This window comes from Lissotriton helveticus, chromosome 8 (genome assembly GCF_964261635.1).
Source record: "Lissotriton helveticus chromosome 8, aLisHel1.1, whole genome shotgun sequence".
Taxonomy (NCBI): Eukaryota; Metazoa; Chordata; class Amphibia; order Caudata; family Salamandridae; genus Lissotriton; species Lissotriton helveticus.
The window spans coordinates 254,238,389-254,253,606 of record NC_136069.1 but is presented as its reverse complement, the minus strand read 5'-3'; the positions used below and the strand labels follow the sequence as shown (position 1 = coordinate 254,253,606).

Below are 15,218 nucleotides of genomic sequence, written 5' to 3'. Positions count from 1 at the left end.
ACCTCGTCGCCATTGTAAGAATTCAAAATAATCCAATTCGTAGAAAAGATGATTTATTGGCAGCACATCTTCACATCTGCTCAGGGTGAACTTCAGTGGCAACTGAAGCCGACAGGTGGAATGTAGACTACAACAATCTAAGTGAATTGTAGAATCCCACACAAAAAGGTTAAAAGTGAATGTTACGCAATTTACAATGTGAACACATATAACATAGTATATATATATATATATATATATGTATATATATACATCACCTACTGGCGATAGCCAGTAGGTATATATAGTTAGGACCTAGCTACCATAGGAAATCCGCAACATTCTATTGGGAATAACTTTGGCGCCGGTTGAGAAATTTGCGTGTAATTTTCCAAAATTTAGGCCAGCTCCGCTCCGCTTCTTCCCTGGAAGTTTCGGGGGGATTCGTCATGCGGGGGCCGAGAAAAAAGGGGGTCCCAAAACGTGTTTTCCCCATGTTAATTCCCTAGGACGAATAGACAAGGCTACAGCCCGAACCGCTGAATGGAATTACACCAAACTTTGCAAAATTGTAGGGACTGGTCTGCAGAAGTGCCTTTTCTATATTTGGTGAAAATTGCTCCAGTGGTTTTTATGAAAATTAACTTCAAAAACACATATATATCTATATAAGCTTACTGTAAGCTTACTGTAAGCTTACTGTACTCTGTACCTTCCAGAGTACGAGCTGCATTCTGATTGGCTGCCAATGTCTGTCAACACTCCAAAACAGAAATTGTTGGCAGCCATCTTGTACCTCGGTAGACTGAGGCATAGGAAAGCTGAAAAACAAACGTGTAAAACTCAAAAAGGGGGCAGGGTAGAAGCACCCTGGCCCCCTAGGTCTGCTCACAGGGTCCCACAAGGACCCCCAAGGCAAAACATTTTTTTTTTCAAAATTCAAATTCTTCATCCAAGAAGTATTTGCAGCCATCTTGGGACCAATATACATGATAGCACCTCATTAAAAAGCATTGCAGTTAATAGAAGGTTTTAGGACTTTAGTTACATTATAAATCATGTGTTGATGGTACCATACTCATTTTAGGAATTGTGGTGTGTTCTAAGGTTTTACCATGTGAAAAAGCCTTCTGCTGGGATATCATGAATCATGTTTGAAAGAAAACTATTATCTCATGCTTTTCCCACAGTGGTTTGGAAGGGGATCTATAAGCTAAACTGAAAGCATATTTTCTGTACATTCACATTATCTTTCTCAGTCATGTGAGAATGAAGTCTGACATTCTCAGTAAAACATGGACATCCAACAAGCACAGAGACTGTCAGTTGATTCGTTTGTGTTCTACTGCAGCTTCCCAGAGTGTTCTAAAGAACAACTAGAGCGCTAACAGTCCTACTTATTACAAAGGTATGGCACACCTGAAGCCATCTTGATTGGAATAAAGTGGTAACTCTTAAAACATTTAATTTAAAAAGGAACAAAATGAGGGGGTATGTTTTGCCATAGAAAGTATGATTAGTGCTTCAGAAAGAAAAATTAGGGCACATTTTGAGTGACTTCTCAAATCCTCTTCTATTTCATAAAAGAATTCTGACATGCAGTCTCCCAAGATGGCCACCAGAGACAAAAGAGCCCAAATGTAGCCCAAATCGCACCCAGATGTAGCCCAAGTATAGCCCAATGACAGAATGTCCCAGAGTGTTCTAAAGAACAACTAGAGCGCTAACAGTCTTACTTATGACAAAAGTATGGCACACCAGAAGCCATCTTGATTGGAATGAAGTGGTAAGTCTGAAAACATTTAATTTAAAAAGGAACAAAATGAGGGGGTTCATTTTGCCATAGAAAGTATGATTAGTGCTTCAGAAAGAAAAATTAGGGCACATTTTGAGTGACTTCTAAAATGCCCTTCTATGTCATTAAACAAATTCTGACATGCAGACTGAAACATGCACTTTGAATACCAGCATCAGACTTCCCTGGTGAGCAGTAGCTTTACTACAGTGATGTAATGAGCAACTAGAGTGCTAACATTCAGAATTTATGGCAAATGTGTGACACATCTGAATGCCTTCTTGATGGAACCAAAGTAAACAAGCATTGAAAATGCAATAGATCTGGCCCTCGTTTAAGTTAAAGCCATTCTGTTTGTAATGAGGTGGCTTTTTAGCTTTGCTTTTAATAGTGTTTTTCAAACTTTCATGTAAATAACATGCATATGTATGCATATATGTATATGTATGCACACATTTATATTTGTATTTATATAGGTATGCAGATAATATATGTTTATATATGTAGGTATATATATATATACACATACATATATATACATGCATATATATGCATGTATATATATGTGTATATGTGTGCGTGTAGATAGACCGAGGCACAAGAAAGCAGAACAACAAACGTGAAGAACACAAAAAGGGGGCAGGGTAGATACACCCTGACCCCCTAGCCTGCCCAGGTGGTCCCACAAGGACAAAAAAGGCCCACATTTCTTTTTTTTTTTTAAACCTGGTCTGTTTTTTAAAAAATTACCCCCCGGGGGGACCAAATCACGGCGGCATAGTGATAAAGAAGTGTGGGGGGTCCACAATCCCCCCCACACTGCCCCGGGGACCGCCGCCCCTGGGGCAAAGCAACGCAGCCCCTTGGCGCATTCTGGAGGCTCCAGGTGGGCTACTTGGCCCCCAGGGACCCCCAGTATGCAAGGGGAATTAGTTCCTATTCTGCAAACACGCCAGGGGTTGTGCTGCAGAGAGGTGTAAAAAAGGGTGTGGCCTCATTACACCTCTCTGCAATGCAGCCCCCTGGGGCATACTGCAGGTTCCAGGTGGGCTAGTTGGCCCCCAGGGACCCGCAGTATGCAAGGGGAATTAGTTCCCCTCTGCAAACGCGCCCAGGGGCTGCGTTGCAGAGAGGTGTAAAAAAAGGTGTGGCCTCATTACACCTCTCTGTAATGCAGCTCCCTGGCTTAAACTGGAGGCTCCGGGTGGGCTAGTTGCCCCCCAGGGACCCCCAGTATGCAAGGGGAATTAGTTCCTCCTCTGCAAACGCGCCAGGGGTTGCGCTGCAGAACGTTGTAAAAAGGGGGCGTGCCCTCTGAACACCTGCCTGCAAAAATGTAGTAAATCAGTATAAAAAAATAACCATTAATACACTTAAAAATTGTCATTTAAAAAACCTTCGAAATTCAATGAAAAAACCATAGGTTTCAGGCCTTATATAGTTAGGAATTAGCATTTAAAAAAACTTGCAAAATCACAGAAAAAAACAAAGGTTTAAGGCCTTATATAGTTAGGAATTAGCACTTAAAAAACCTTGCAAATTCATTTTAAAAAACCATAGGTTTCAGGCCTTATATAGTTAGGAATTAGCATTTAAAAAACCTTTGAAATTCACTGAAAAAACCATAGGTTTCAGGCCTTATATAGTTAGGAATTAGCTTTTAAAAAACCTTTGAAATTCACTCAAAAAACTATAAGTTTTAGGGGTGTTATAGTTAGCTGGACATTTCACTCATACAAAACCATTGAAATTGCTCCTATATAGTTAGTTGTACTAACTATATTTCGCGCACCCGCAATCCACTGCTGATGATGTCACATATTAGATCATTCATGACATGGTCAGTGACATCACTGATGACATATCAAATGACATCACTGATGACATCACTGATGACATCATCCACGTGACAATCACATACACCTTTTCATACACTATTAAAATTTGTCATCACTCTTTGTAAAATACAGAGTATCATATTTGAATCCATTGTCACAGCAATACAAGTATCTAAAAATCCACTCAGTGATTCATAGATGTATACACACATCTAATCAATTACCTGTAGATTCACTCATACATGCTGTCAATGAACAATAGAATACTATAAAAAATACTTATACACCTATATCGACATTAAACAACAGCACACATCCTATTCACATGTGAAGTCATCCTACTCACTTATGCAAACAATGGATCATACTTACATATTTACTTAGCAAAACACTTATACAAACACCACTTCATCTATTCATTTAGATAGTAAGTCATACTTAGTGAATTATAAAATCATTATTACAAGTATACAGTTATCCATACGGTCACTCACACAATCATTGAGTCTTATGTATACTTATTTATATACAACAACTGACACATATACTGCCTTTTATTTTTCTAGTTTGTTTGACATGTACCATTGAGAAATATATTTGCTCATCATCACACCCATAAAGAGATTCACTCACCCAAACTGTTAGAACATGTAGTTTTAACTTCATATATCTACTGAATCAACTATTCACACATCTTTGGACAGTCACACACCCCCCACCAAACCACACACACTTTCACACTCCCATACAAATACTCAGTTAACTAATCAATAACTAATATAGACTTTCACATAGCTAGTAACCAACTGTAGAATCAGTTTACACAACAACTGACAAAGTGATACAGATATTCACACAGTTTAGTCACTATCCACTATATTTAGTGAGACATTATAAATTGGTCAAGTAAACAGTCAATTACACTGCTCCTAAATCCTCCACTCAAATATTTATTTATATATATCCACTCATTCTTCAATGCAAATTGCTATATATATATGATGCATATTTAAATAACGAAGCAAACCACATTCACTGGATGATGTCATCAGTGATGTTAGCAGTGATGTCATTTGAGATGTCATCAGTGATGTCACTGACCATGTCATGAATGATCTAATATGTGACATCATCAGCAGTGGATTGCGGGTGCGCAAAATATAGTTAGTACAACTAACTATATAGGAGCAATTTCAGTGGTTTTGTAGGAGTGAAATGTCCAGCTAACTATAACACCCCTAAAACTTATAGATTTTTGAGTTAATTTCAAAGGTTTTTTAAAAGCTAATTCCTAACTATATAAGGCCTGAAACCTATGGTTTTTTCAGTGAATATATATATATATATATATATACATAGATAAATATAACTGGGAATAAGAATAACCATGAGATATAACAGATGCATGTCCCTGACCGAAACCAATGAGCCCCATCGATATTCAACATTTTTATAATAATCTCAGAATATGTCATTCATCCTTTCAAGACACAATAGTTTCCAAAGCCTCAAATGCCACAGTGAGATAGCGGGGGCCTCCTTCTTTTTCCAGGCCGCCGCTATCGCTACCTTAGCCACTCTAATTCATTTGTCTATACATTTTGAGTGTCAACAAGGGGCGTGTGATGAATGGTGGAGTGATGTTGAGGTTAATGTTTGTACTGTAACGGGAGCTTGTGTCTTGGGGGAGGAATGGTTGTGAGAAATGGAACTGAATTATTGGATTTCTCGGATTCAAAATTGTATTGTTGCGGGAGGAAACAGAGTTGAAGACTTCAAAAGGTTCCCTAGGTTTATCAAAGTTGTTCATGAACTATCTGTGGTGAATGGTATAGTTTTGAGAAGAACAAGATTAATTCCTCCCAATAAATTACGTGAGTGTTTGGTGTCCATGGTTCTTCAAGGTAATACGGGGATAAACAAAAACAAGGAGATATTAAGTTGTACGTATTGGTGGTCAGGAATGGACATTATGACAGAATAGTGTGTGAGAGATTGTGGCGAGTGTAACATGGGTGATAAGACCATGAAGGCGAGATATGTTCCCATGACTTGCAGAGACATTCCTCGTGATGCTTGGGAGGAGATAGGCTTAAACATTCTTGTGCCCATTTATTTATTTATTTATGTATAGCCCTGGAATCGACTCCCAAAGGAGTATCTCTGCGCTTAGGCGGGAACTAAGGAGGTTATAGGGCTGACATGATTAGAAGGAGAGAAACAGGAAAGTTTTTAACAGCTTCCTAAATGTCGGATGTTTCTTACAGTGTCTGAGAGAGTCAGGAAGTTTGTTCCATAGACGAGGGCCTAGATAGGAGAGAGCCTTCCCTCCCATTCTTGTCCTCTTGATGATCGGTACTTCAAGAAGGTTTTTGCTACTGGAGCGCAGGGGACGCAAGGAAGTGTAGGAGACAAATTTCTCGGCCAGATAGGATGGGCCCAGATCGTGTTGAGCTTTGTGGATAATACAGCAGACTTTAAACCTAATCCGTTGGCGGATGGGCAGCCAGTGGAGTTTCACCAGTAGGGGGCGCGATGGGGTCCTGGGAGGGGCATTCTGAACCAGTCTGGCCCTAGTATTCTGGATTGTTTGAAGTCTGCTTAGCCGGGAGTCATTAGCTGAGATCAGAAGTCCATTACAGTAGTCCAGGCGACTAATGACTAACGCCTCGACTAAGGTTTTACGAGTCCGGGAGTAAAGGAAAGACTTTCCGGAGCATTCCGATTATGTGGAAGCAAGAGCCAGCCGTCTGCACTACTTGTTCTTTAAAAGTAAGAGCCTGGTCCAGACGAACGCCTAGGTTTTTTACAACTAATCTAGGGACGGGGTTGGGGCCTAGATCTAAAGGCCACCAGTCCGGGGTCCACAGAAGGGGTCCTCCCTGAACAGCATTACTTCTGTTTTCCCTACGTTGCATAGCAAGAAGTTATTTGCCATCCACTGGGACACAGCTCACATTCTATCAGAGAAGGCTTGTTGGACCGTCATTGTTAAATTACTGAATGGAAAAAGGAGCTGTGTGTCATCAGCGTAGGAGACAGGGATAAACCCGAAGGTCCTTAGGAGACTGGCCAAAGGGGCAACATAGATATTGAACAAAGTAGGGCTCAAACAAGAGCCCTGTGGTACCCCCTTGGTCAGTTCCATGGGCGGAGAGTGATAAGGACCGAGGTTTACACTTTGCAGACGGCCAGACAAAAAACTCCTCATCCATGTCATGGCTGACCCTCTTAGTCCCACCTCCTCCAACCTTTTGAGCATGATGTCGTGAGAAACAGTGTTGAACGCCGCGGAAAGGTCCAACAGCACCAGAATCATAGAATGCCCCATATCCAGGGACATTCTGATGTTATCAGTCTCTGAGATAAGAGCAGATTCGGTGATGTACCTCGGTCTAAACCCAGATTGGAGGGGTCATACAATCAGTGTGTTGGTATTAGAGGAGTCAACAAATACTCATTAGTTGCCATAGGCCTGTTTTCTAGGTGGTCAGAGACTGCAGTAACAACTGAAATTAATACTGCCACTGTGAGATTACGTTTTTGTTGGATTTGTTCAGTAGAAAAGGAAATAAGACTTGCGTACTTACAAACAATGCGTTGCAATTAACTTGCAGGGAATTGGAAAGGTTCATGGCTGAAAGGGGAATCAAGCATAAAAAATGTTCTCTCTACCATCAAGAGAATAATGGAATGGTAGAGAGATTTAAAAGGACATTGAAGGAGACTATTCAAATAACCGATTCAAATAGTCAAGATTGGGTACAAGCGGTGAAGAAAAGAGTGCAGAAGTAAAGATTTACACCTAATGCTGTAACAGGTGCTACTCCATTCTCTCTGCTTAAAACAAGTTCCCAACACTCTCATAAACACTCCATGGGTAAAAAGTTACAAACATGATTTGGGGAATGTTTGTGATCAGGGGGGTGTCACATTGAAAGAGAGGAAAGGGAATGTGCAGTTGTGACTGAAAGAAAATTATGATCTCCGCAAGGCAATCAAACTCGAAACAGTCAGGGTAGGTGACTGGGTCAAGATTAAATTACCTGGAAAGAGACATGGTGCTTTGAATTTTAGTACTCCTTATCAGGTTACTTAAGTGTTCCACAGTGCTGCCAGAATGAACAATGGTCGCATTTGGAACTTTAATAGAATTGTGGTGGTTGGATTGTCTGAAAAAATGTAATGTGGAAATGTTTGCTCATTTTTGGGAACGGAGGTGTGTGGTATCTCATTTTTACATTTGCATATATTTAATGTATTGTTTACCTCCATTTCTTGTTTATTCCTCCTACTTTACACTAATGGTATATTCAGTTGTTGTGTTCTGTAATAGAATGTGATTATTCAAAGAAACAATGATAGTCTCAGTTTGCTTAGCAGTAGCTTTACTGTGGCTGGAGTTACTTCTTGCTCGTATTAAACCTTTTAATTTGGACTATATCGCCATCCTCTGGGTGCTTATTTATGGAGGACGTATATCCCCACCAGGATTGGCCCACGGTGGCCCGGAATATCCTAATTTAATTTAGCCATTCATTTGATGTGCTGTATTGATTGAGGAAAGTGCCCCAGAGCTTAGAGGCACCTGCATGTCATTTGAGCCTAGACAGGTTCTCTATTTTGCCCCGGGAAGTCTGTTACAGGTTGTCCCCTGAGGGACCAGTAAGCCCTAAATACTGTTCCAAGATTTGTTTTCCAGTACCCACCCCCAAACCGAAGTAGAGAACCACTATACATTGAGTTTTCCCTTCCTGAAAAGTTCCAGGGTCTGAGTACACAGGGCCCTGTAAGCCTCAGGGCCTGAGTGCATGTGTTATGTGCAGAGGGAACCTGCAAGCAACAGAAGTGCCAGTGCACTCCAGTGCCTGCTCCCTGTGCTCTTATGAATTGAGCTGGAGAGCGGAAGTCTTCCCTACCTGTGCCTATAGGGTGTGCTGTTACCATGACTTGACTGGCAATGTGAATAGCAATGGACTTACTCTTTTGTTGGTGGGTGTTTGTATTGTAACTTGTAGATATTCTGTATTTTCCCACTAATCCTCCACCCCTCCCACATGCGTTATTAGGTAGTAAACTTACATTTGTGGAGATCTCTCCATAGAAAAGATAGGAGTGGTGGAGATCTCTACCAGTAGGTTTGTGAATTGCATTTTACTTACTATAACATGCAGTTTGGGAATCTAATTGTAGGCAAGACCCTATAATATGTAAGATGTTTAGGAGAAAGTAAGGAGCTGTTTAGGGAGGGATCAGCTACTAAAAACACCCACCTAAAAAAGTAACATTTTGTTATTCACAAACTACACTTCTAAGAGTACTACAGCCTTAATGGTGGGAAAACAGTAGTAAACATACTTCAGACACGCTTTAAAGTAAGTCAAGCATTACACTTGGCCCATCACAGGTACTGTAATGTACTCCCATAGAAAATAAGGGAGGCAGGGGCCCCCCATAAGAACTAATGTTACATTAATACAATTATTGTGACTTTTGAAAAACATATCTATATTTTTCTAACATTACAAAAATGATGTATGAATATTAAATAATTGCTCTAATATTAAAAAATGTAACAATACTTACATTAAACCTAATTTAAAAATAAAATGAAATGTATAAGTATACTGTTGTATAGTGTATTCTAATCTCCCTATCTGTCATCTATCTTCTCATGCATTACAGCTTGCCTGTATTTAGAATGTTATAGATGTCATACAATGCTTACTAGAGATGAGCCTTCACTTGATGATGGAAGGCTGAGCATCCAGGAGGACAGCTCCTGGTGGGGCCAACTATATTACTTATTTAACCATTTAACTACCATCTTGGTTCATCTATATCACCTGTAACTTCAGCTACAATAAATGATAACTTGGAACTACACCTTGACTCCATGAAGATTATTACATTATTACATTGGCGACGATTGGACTACAAACCCTGCGTGGATACTATTTTAAAGGATTTCTACATCAATTTTACTGATTCAAAATCTTCAACTATATCCAAGAACTCTAACTCAACAAGTAAGAACCCAAGCACCCTCTTGCAACTATACAAGTTGGCTGCCCCTGCCCCACCAGTGACCAACTGCCAACGGTCAGCCTCACCTGGGCTTGCCAACATCAACTTAAGCTTGGTGAGTTCTTATTTCAACTTTTAAATTATTAACAGCTGCACCTGAATTTAAAACCACTGCTTATGTTAAAACAATTTCTCCTGACTAAAAAGAGACTGCCTGACTATGCTTTATTAACCTGCTCATTGGAAATCTACACGAAAAATATTGATAAACTATCATCACAAGCCTGTTCCTATTTTAAATTCAAATTACAAGATGCTGATTTGTAAGCCTGCAATATGCTTTTCATACAAACAGTTGTTAAATGAAAGCTACACTACACGATAATGATTAGTAAACCTGCAGCATCTTTTTCAAAGTGACAATAATTAAGTGAAAGCTACACTTGAATAATTTGGAAAAAGCCTCTGTGTGAATACTCCTACAACTTAAGAGTTAACTGTCAAACACCGGCTTTATTTTGTAAAGAACGAAAGGAAAGGCTTCACAAATGCAACCGCCCGAGATATGGATCTTTATTTATCACCATCTGTTATGAGTGCCCTTTTCCGACCCTGCTTGTCTCATAAACACAGATTTATGGGAACAGCTGAAAGAAACGAAGACATTTAGAGAGCTTTGAAACAGCAAGTCATCCGATACACTTCCTCTCTAAATACAGTCTGAAACCCGTACACCTTGGAGTTATAAAATTTGACACCACAAATAAAAGACAAAACGCTTATATTCACGATGCACTAATATGTAATAATTACATGATCTGTGTCAGCTTGAAAAGAGATGTGCGACATCTTTTAACCAACAGCTGCCCATTTCAATAACCACTTTTAAGTATCTATGCCTGCTACTGCTGATGACGACATTAAAAGCAGAGAAAATGTGAACTTTATCAAAATTTATGGCAATTTTCCGTTTTGAGACATTTAAATATGACGGTTACTCTGTATTGTAAATTTGAAATAATGCTCGAGCACCTCACCTGCTACATGTGCCGCGCGATGTTCATTCAGCCTTCCATGACGTCGTATGCTCATTACGATCTGCAAGACTGGCAAAGGACGTTTGGAAGCTGGAGCGTGCCGTGAGCCACTCGGCTTGCGCTTCCTCTGCGCTCCGTCATTATGAATTTGACATATTCAATCATTTCATAAGCGTCACACCGTGAGGATATATCGAAATATTGTGCTTATTTCATTTTTTTGTCGTTCAGGCAGTTAACATGCTCCTCACAAATTTCACCAGACTTCAAGTTTGGGACCGGATCTTTTTTATTAACCGAACTTTCCACATCAAAATCCCTCTACAAAGAACATTGTAAAGATGCCATCCTCCATTGGAATAATCGAATATTATCCGGAAAGTTTTAAAGATTATTCAGAACGTAATGTATTTTAATATAATTTAAACATGTACTTTTGGTTATACTGTCACCTAGTGTCCAAAGTTAGAACTCTTCCTTTGAATTAGTGATTATCTTTTTACAGTTATTATATGAGTAGACAATAAACGTCTACACTTATAAGTTTAAAGTGACAATTTCAGCCATTATCTAATTTATGAATAAGTTATAAGTAGACATTATTTGTCTACACCTATTGGTATAAAATGATATTTAATGTCATTATTCAATATATACATTTTATCAGTAGACGCTATTAGCCTACGCCTATTAGTTTAAGAAGATTATTAATTAATACATACATAAATGTCAGATTAAAGTGATAAAATGTATCATTATTTTATTGATACATGCTTTATTAATAGACAATATTTATGTCTACAGCTAGCTTTATTGGGTTAAAATGAAAATGTTTTTCATTATTTAATTGATGCATATTTTATTAATAGACAATATTGATGTCTACAGCTGCCAGTTTATAATATGAAATATTGACGTCATTCTTTGAATTTAGCGCTGTTTTATGATAGTTTTGCTCGAGCTTTCTCTCTTTATTAATATTATATCTTCTTTTTGCGCAAAATAGTTTTAATACTTTTGATTAATTCCTGTGCGTAGACGTACGTCACATGGAATTTTGGTTTTATGATATTCGTGATACTTAAGTTTTCATGCTTTAATAATATTGCTCTAATTTATTATTATTGCTGATTACATTTTCTTATTCTGATTAGGTGTTATTCTTTTACTTTACTTGAATTTCACCTTTACTAGAATTCCTGATTATATTTATTCATTCTGGTTTATCTCTCACTAACTGGTTCATAGTTTCACAATTACGCCAGTCTGGCCAATTGGTGTGGTTAACGATCCCGTGAACCATGAATTCTATCTTCTTCTTCTTATTAATGTTTTTCTGCAATAAGAAAAGGGGATGTGTGTTCCTTGTGTCTTGTATTTTATTTCATTAACTTTTTCTATATTATTCCTCTTATAGACAGATTTATTCTAATTCTTATTAGTTCTGTTTTCTACACTACCTCTTCTTCCTGTTTAGTGCATACCGTTATTCACATCTCTCTTCTCTAGTGTAAGAAAAGGGGATATGTTGTATAGTGTATTCTAATCTCCCTATCTGTCATCTATCTTCTCATGCATTACAGCTTGCCTGTATTTAGAATGTTATAGATGTCATAGAATGCTTACTAGAGATGAGCCTTCACTTGATGATGGAAGGCTGAGCATCCAGGAGGACAGCTCCTGGTGGGGCCAACTATATTACTTATTTAACCATTTAACTACCATCTTGGTTCATCTATATCACCTGTAACTTCAGCTACAATAAATGATAACTTGGAACTACACCTTGACTCCATGAAGATTATTACATTATTACATATACCTTGTGTTAAAACATTACAACTAATTTAAATTAATTCTTCGCATGAGGATTTTTTAAGAACATTTTAAGAAATAATTTTTATGAATTAAATAAATATATTTTAATTATTACACATTTAAGTTAAAGAGTTAATGTACTGTAACATTTTATTTTATTTGCTCTAGGTTAATAATAGACTTTGTAAAAAAACTTTATATTTATCAGAAAAATATGTAAAATAGTCTACACTTTTCCGTAAGGTATCACAATCACAGTGGTGGAAATCTCAACCCACCGGGGAAAAGTTACTCCTAATAATTTTACACTCCTAAATCCTGTTGTAGGAGAGCCCACTAGAAGGTGGAGATATGTAAGCACTCATTTAGGTGCATCTATGCACTCCGAAATGGAAAATAAAGGAATATTGTAGATTTACAACTTGCTGCAGTAGTAGATTTACACATGAGCAAATTTACACATGTAAAGGTACCTTTGAGAACAGGTCTCCCAGGGTGTATTCAAAGTGTTGCAGACTGATGATAGGTTGCAGAACAGACTGTTATTGTACCCAACTAATGAGGAACCAACTGTTAATTTGGGATATGACCTCCTATTTGCTATCTTCTAAAACCATTTTCCTTAATACCAACATGATTTATTTAGTAATAGGTTGGCAGACATCTAGATTTGTTCACCCTTTTCCCATCCCTCTTCATTACATAATAAACCGAGGTGACCTTATAGCCTTCACGTTGTCATCTGTACTCTTTATTTTATGGGCCATAAAGTTTTTTATGTGTACTTTTGTAAGATTTACCTGATGATACCTTATGACGCTCAGGTAGTGTTAGACACCATGATTAGATCAAAAGTCCAAGGCAAACAGTAATACGGACAACACACACTATGAATATGAGCTCATGTGCTCAATCTTTGCAAATCAATCTGCCTTTCTTTTCTTATTGCGTTCTTTTCTCTTTCTTCATTTCTTTCTTTTTTCTTTCCTCGTTGCTTTTGTTCCTCCCTTTTGATTTCATTCTTTGTTTCTTTGTTTCCTTCTTTCTTTGTGTTTCTTTAGTTGTTTCTTTCGTTCTGTTTTCTTCCTTCCTTCTTTCTTTCTTTTACTACCTTTCTTACCTTCATTTCTTTTTCTTTCCTTCTTTCTTTCCTTGTTTCTTCACTTCTTCCTTTCTTCACCTGCCTTCTTTCTTGCCTACTTTCCTTCTTTTTGTGCCTTCTTTCCTTGCCCTTTTCTTACCATTTCTTGCTTCTTGTAATCTTTCTTTCTTTTTTTATTCCTTCCTTTTGTCTTTTTGTTCCTTCTCTTTTTCCTTGTTTTTTTCCTTCCTTCTTGCTGTCCTCATGTTTTCCTTCTTTCATTTAATGCCTTATTGTTTTTCCTTTCTTGCCTTTTTTCTTGCTTTCATCTTTCTTTGGCTTCTTTCTTTTTTCCTTGTTACTTTTATACCTGTGCAGGACTGAATGCTACCACTTTAGGGGGATCATACCTTTTTCTGTCCTACTCTGATTCAATCGCAGACCCTTAAAGGTTCAAAACAGTTGAAAGTGTCTTAAGCAGCAATTGGACTTGTTTTCTCACTTTTCACTTTTATTTCCATTCTTATCTTTTTGCTTGATTTTGTGTCCTGTGAAATTGTTGGTACCAAAAATATGCTGCATAGTGCATGAATAAAGGTAAATGAAGCACAATAGGTCGATTTGTTGTGCATTCTGAATCCCAAGTAAGTGTATGCAATGTACCGAATGCCATTCCATTTGTCCCTAAATGTCCCTCATTGAAATGTACTTGTCATTTGGCCACAAAGCCTCATTTGCATAAGGACAACTAATACCAATGCACTTGAATCCTCATGCAATCGCTAGAGATCAGTAAAATGTGTACTATTCTAGTTGGCTCAATAAAGGCACATCTGTGTTTGCGTGAGATTCTACTTCCACAGATTAGAGGCAATCTAAGTTTTCAGGAAAGGGTGAAGTTTTGTGCAAAGTCGTTTGTTATTGTTAATTAAATTGTTATTATTAAGAATCAGACAATTACCTCTAAGGTTCCATTTCACCCATGCAAATCAAGGGTACTCATGTAGATTATGAACTTGTTTCCTATTGATGAGATCAGATTTAGACTAGGGATGGGCGAAAGAATTCGCTCTGTTGGTGGAGTTTACAGAGTTTTGCCCATCCCACGCCCCTCTTGGAGTGCGAAGTTCTGGCAAAACTCCTCCAACCACTGCATGGCATAGTTTTTCTCACAAGCGGCTAGCCAGCATTAAGTTGCCCAATATGCAACCCCTAGCGTGATTTTCGAGCACATGTAGAAAATCTACTTGAAAAACAAAAAGAAGCCACGCCCTCTGGCATGCCATGTGGTGCAGTTCATGCTGAACAAGTTCCCGGTGCTAAAAATGAATAGCACGACGTGCTGAATTATGCTTGCTTGCGGAACTCCGCTGAGTCTCATGGAGTTTTAGGTAACACCATGGAATTCCTCAGAGTAAAACTCCATGAACTCCGCCCACCCTTAATTTAGACACAAATATCAAAAGGAGATGCATCAACACAGTATTCTCATTTATATTTGGTGTGGTGCTTGGAAAAGCAGTCAGTACTTGAGATGCAAGTATTATAGCTGTTGGAGTGCCTTTCAGCGTGTGGGGTTAATGGACTAAACAGTCTTGATGGCAATATGGAAGGTGTGGTGGTTGTTAATAGTACTGACTGTT

General features: G+C 38.3%; 1 protein-coding gene across 1 annotated transcript in view; it reads left to right on the top strand.

The window, feature by feature from the left end:
* Positions 1-15,218, top strand: part of LOC144772579 (matrix metalloproteinase-20-like) — a 198,650-nt gene that overhangs the window by 38,866 nt on the left and 144,566 nt on the right. The gene's annotated exons all lie outside the window — the stretch shown is intronic.